This window comes from Papaver somniferum, chromosome 9, assembly GCF_003573695.1.
Source record: "Papaver somniferum cultivar HN1 chromosome 9, ASM357369v1, whole genome shotgun sequence".
NCBI lineage: Eukaryota > Viridiplantae > Streptophyta > Magnoliopsida > Ranunculales > Papaveraceae > Papaver > Papaver somniferum.
Window position 1 is genome coordinate 79,875,161 of NC_039366.1, and position 5,676 is coordinate 79,880,836.

The 5,676-nt window shown below is 38.7% G+C and overlaps 1 long non-coding RNA gene across 1 annotated transcript; it reads left to right on the plus strand.

Moving 5' to 3' along the window:
• Window positions 1-295: 295 nt before the first annotated feature.
• Window positions 296-3,928, plus strand: LOC113313896. Its single transcript, XR_003342113.1, has 2 exons — window positions 296-349; window positions 1,076-3,928. It is a non-coding gene; the product is annotated as an uncharacterized LOC113313896 (long non-coding RNA).
• The last annotated feature ends 1,748 nt before the right edge of the window (window positions 3,929-5,676 follow it).

Consider the following 5,676-nt stretch of genomic DNA (forward strand, 5'->3'; position numbering starts at 1 on the left):
TTCGTTTTACTATTTTGTATTTGTTTTATTTTTCTTGTCTCACTAAAAAAAAAAGAAGAAAAAAAAGAGACAAGAAAAATCTTTTGTATTATATTTTGGGTTTGTATAGTTCGTTTTTAGTTTTGTATTCTTTCAATAAAGCCAATGGAAAGAAGGAATATCCACAATGAAGTTTCAAGCAACAAGGAATTAGAGGAAAGAATCACATTGTCAAGATTCTACGAAGTTCAAGATTTCATCATCAAGAGTTGAAGACCGAAGACGAAGATGTAGACAAGGATTGAAGACCGAAGACGTTTCTATGGATGTTGTGAGAGTGGTGCTAACTGCACGCCGAACGGATAACGAGGTAAGTAAGCATATTCCCACCTTCGTTAAGTGGTTGATTTCCTTTCTTAGAGATCGTCAGAAAAAGGGTTTTCAAAATGAATAAAAGATGTGGGTTTTCAAAAAAATTCGGAGGGTTTTTGCCTTCCTACCATTCAACGTGTCGCAGGATTCTCTCTTCATTCCTACCTCGACACATGTGTGACCCATAAAAAGCTATTTATTATTGAGAGCAACTTCATAAAACCCTTTCTTGTGAGGCAGAGTCGAAACTTTCGATCACTTCGAACCCGAATTTATTTCGATAAGGGGTGGTTATTTCTCTCTCAACTTTTAAGGATGGGATTGTGTTCATTTATGTGTCTAACTTCTTATTACTAGTGTGCAGAATTTCTATGTCTTCTTAGCGCGTTGGATGCTATCATTACGGAGAACTAGTAAGTTGGAAAAATAGGTTTTGTGGGTATATCTCTAGTAAACCCTCACGAGACTAAAAATCGTCCACTAGGGACATCTAGGGGTTTAAAGGCTTGTTATACGTGCTAAGTGTGACCGTAGCCTCGACGACACGGAGTTGTATGTATTTTTAGTATTTGTTTTGTTTGATTTGCTCGAGGACTAGCAAAGTCTAAGTGTGGGGGAATTTGATAGGTGTCATAAACACCTTCATTTATATCTATAGTTTATGCTTTCTTTGGTATGTTTTCATGTAAATTATGTATCTTATGTTTGCTTTTGAGTTTAATAGGTACTTTGGAGTCATTTGGAGCAAAAGAAGGAGAAATCGTATTTTTGGAGCGTAAAAGGCAAAAAGGTCAATTCACATGCGATATTTATATTTGGAGCAGGCTAGGTTTCACAAGAAGGAGATAACGAATGAACTAGAAACAACAAGAAGAACTACGCTGGGAACTGAATTGTCACACCTCCATTTGGGTGACCCTTATCCTAATGAGTGGGTATCGTAGATCCGTTTTCCTTATAACCTAGAAACTACATCGAGTTGGTCATTACACGACCAGTTCTCCAACTCAGCCAAATCTCGTCGCCGCTCTCAGTTCCTTGCCAAGAATGGTTCACGCCGGAAAGCTCATGTCTGGTCTAGTGGAGTACGTCGTCGAACCAGAGAGTTGTAAAAGGGTAAGACAAGTCGAATTTGTAAGAGTTTAGTTTGTGTTTGAATTCTCAGACGAAAACTCTATCAAGAACAATAAGCTGGTGTCGGAGAAAGTGGAGATGAAGGGAGTAAAATCATCAAGCAGTTGCGAGTTTCTGTGGATTCAAAGGTCTGTAAACAATGGGTTTGTGTTGGATTTGCATTTGGTAGTGATGGTTTCGATAAGTGAAGACTAGGGTTGAATTCAAACTGGAATTGGGGTTGATGTTGCTCCATTGAGTGATCTGTGTTGTGAATCGAAAGAGGAGAAGTTGCTGCTGCTGTACAAAGTTAAGAATACATAAGCAATGGGTTCTGATATTGTTGTTGCCGATTGAAGATTAGTAAGAATGCAAGATGGAGCATGACTCAGGTGAAGAGATTCAAGGGTTGAGTTCTCTGTGTGTATTGCCATGAATGATTACAAGGAATTTGAATGCATCTGGAGCTGGTGGTGATTGAATTATGGACTGGTGCAGCTGCAGATTTGTGTTGCTGTCACCAATGGGAGTTGGCATTGCAGAAAATGGAGAAAGGAAGGAATTAAGCCAAGCGAGAAGTTGGTTGATTGGTTGGTTACGACGGGATGAATGGGTTGCAGAGAAGCACAAAGAAATTGGAGGAGTTGAGTCTGTGGCCTGAGTTAGGTGGTTATGAAGCTACAAAAGATTGCAGGAAATTGGCAGTGAAGGCATTGGTGGTGGATGTAGCTCAAGTTGCAGTTTGCTATTAAGGGATGATGGCAGCTGAGTTAGCAGGTGGACTGCGAAGAAGATATGGATTCTAGGGAAACTGAGGCAAGAAGCGTTCGAGTTAATGGAATGTGGCAATGTAGAGAAGGAATAAAGCTGGTGATATACGCAAGTGATGGTGATTGCAGGTGCTGAGATGATAGAAAGTAGTGTTCTTGCTGGTGATTGTCATGGGTGCAGTGGTTGATTATTATAAGGTGTTAGAGCTGAGTTGGTACTGGTGGTTGCTGCCAAGGGAGTGAGTTGCAATTGCATTGCAAGTGGAGAAGGAAAATGGTGGATTGCTGGCTGCAGTTGAGTTCAGAATTGCAGGTGCAGTTACTTGAGTGGAGGTTGGATGTACTCTGGTGCTGTGTTGCAGAGAACTGTAATGGGAAGAACGATTGAAGCTCAAGGATATTGCAGGTTCAATAACAAGAACATGGAAGATATGGCCTGATTGCAGCTGCAGCTTGGTGCGTGTTTACAATGGGTTTAACTGGTGGTGATGCTGGGAAATGTATGAGAATGGAGGAATTGAGCTGCAGATGTAGAACAAATAGGTTCCAGTGATTTTGAGATGGGAATGGAAGTGGTGGTGAGTTGAGCTGGTGTTGGGAAGGCTGAGTTGGAGATGATTGTTGGTTGCTGTTCAATGGGAATATGGAGTTGCAAGCTGGTGTAGCAGATGATTGCAGTAGCTGAGCAGTTCAGAAATGGATCTCTCAGTGCCATTGGATGAACTGGGAATGAGTTCTAATGTTGATGCCTTGATTCTAAGGAATTCGAGACAGGGAAGAATGAGTGAAGCTTAAGGAGATAGCAGGTGCTGGGTAACTGGACTGCAGAATTGAATGGAGCAGAAATGGAATGAGTGACATTTGCAGCTGAACTGGAAGCTCAGATGAATAGCCGGTGAAATCAATGGAGTGGTGTGTGCAGTGAGAATGGAGTAGCAGGAAATTGATGCTGCTATTGATTGCAGGTCAGCTGAATTATCAGATGGAAGCTGAACTTAATCTCAGTAATAAGAAGAAGGGTTGATGCAGCTGTTGTTATTGGAGATTGTCATGGGTGATTGAGCTGGGTACACTTGTAAGCTGTGAAGAAGAAAAGATGTTATAACTAGATATTTCGGAACTTGGCGAGAATTTTCTGAAGAATTTTGTAACTAGCCATGGGATATGAATTGAGGCAGCAAAGAGATGCAGGTGGAAGTGGCCTGAAGTTGCAGTTGAGATGAAAGCTGGGAAAGGTGGTGAAACGGCTTGAACTGTGTTGAATCAGTGCAACTATGCACGTCATGGAAGATAATCAAAAGATGATGATTGTCTGATGCTGTGACTGGTTACGAGCTGGAGCTAATAAATAGCTTGTCAGTTTCACAAAACTGACAAGCATACCTTATGGTTATGTTTGAAAGGGTACAGGCTTATGGGTTCTTGAGTTATGGGATTGTTCTAATTTTGGGCCAAGTCTTAGCCGAGCTAACTTATGTTGGATGTGGTCTAGATTGAGAAATCAGGGAAGGAGAGAAAGTCTATAAAAGGGTTTTTGCATCTATCATATCGGGAGATCGATATATTTTTATCTTCTATTCTACTTTTGGTTCTAGGGTTAGAAACATGAGTTTTCTTTTTCTCCTTGTGATGAACTCTTATGCCATGAGTACCTAGATTTTATTATTGGTTAAGGAATAAGTTGAATTTCCAAACATGGGTTTTGTTCAATAAATTAGTTTTGTCTCACAATTATCGATTATGATTCATTAGAAATATCGCATGTATGATTGATTGTTAGTTTCATCAAGTTGCAAATTGGTAGAACTCGTAGTCATATCTATTGCTAATTTAGGGTTTATTATACGTAAACGTGATACACCTTGAATACAAGTAGCATAATTGTGATTATTGCTTGTAGTGATACATCCTAGTAGTCACATGTGAGTCATAACCTTTGTTAAATCGGATTAGTGCTTTTACACGTTCGATTGCTTTGATTGGCCTGATTTCATAAAACTTAGTGCATCTAGGGAATTAAACTTGATAGTGCTTTTACACGTTAGGTTGTTCTCTTAGGTAGAATTCATATTCGCATCTTTTAATGTGTTTGTTGATGATAAGAGGAAATTAGCGGGATATTCTTGCGATCAAGGTATCCTAAGGCCTTTGATAAAAGTTGAGATTAAAATATCAATTCTAGTTATTGTGTAGAAAACATGTTTGTGAATGAAGATAAAATCCGTAACCAATATTTTCTCATCCTCGATTTGATTCGTCTACCTTTATTGTTTGCTTTTATTTATTTTTAGTTTCATAAAAACAAAACATCCCCCCATTATTTGCTTAAGTTTCCAAAACATATTGACAACCTAGTCCTCTCTGTGGGAACGATCCTTTCTTACCCTTGATATGTTATATATTTTAAGTTGTGAGAAAGTAATATTATTTTTGACGCATACGACAGCGATCACCGCTCATGACTTCTTTATGTTCTTGGTAAAACTATTCACAAAGGCCTGACTTTTGTATTGGTATGACTTTTATTAGTGAAACCGATCTTAAGTAATCACCTGAGATGGTATGATCGATTTTGTGATTTTGTGTATGACCGACTCTGGGTAAAGGGGAACCGATCCTAGTAAAAGGTGCAACACATCACAAAGGGGAATCGATCCTTGTATGAGGTGCAACAAGTTTTTAGCATAAAGGTGAACCGATCCTATGGACATGTGCAACACATTTTTAGGCAAAGGGGAACTGATCCTATGGACATGTGCAACAAGTACAAGTTAGATACCATATATATGTGGGTAACCGATCCTAGTACCTAGTCAACTGAATTCTTGGAAAGCTAGTGTGACTATGCACAGTACTCAATGGAGGTAGAACCGAAACTGGTTTTGGTAGAACCTCTAAACCCATGATTTGTGATTGAGTTTTCTTGATCAATCACATAGTTCTTGAAAGTCAGATGAACCAATTCTAAACTTGTTTGGAAGTGTGGCAAATCGGTTTCAAGGTTGTAAGTATGAAAGAGGACTTACAAAGTAAGGATGTCGACACACTTTGAACACAAGCAGTAATGTTTATCTTTAATTGGTCAAAGTTATTCCTTAATAGAGAATGGAAGAAAATCCCAGAATCGAAACATAAATAGCTTAAGAATGTTTTAATTAAGGTCTTAATTTTATTTTAGGAAAATAAGAATTAGTAATGTGCATTTACTAGTTAAATATTCTCCAAAGAGATTTTCGTTCATTATTTTGAACAGAGCATTTCTAGGAATTATGGAAATCGAATTTCGAATTATATTGCATATCTTGAAAATATTTTCGGTTTTGGAAATTCCTTGGTGTCCAAACTTCCTTGTCTATAAATACTTGAAGTTTGCGTTTCTAGCAAACTAATCCTTCGTTACAGCAAACTTCCTCGGTTGTGTTGTTACTGGTGAAGCCGCCTA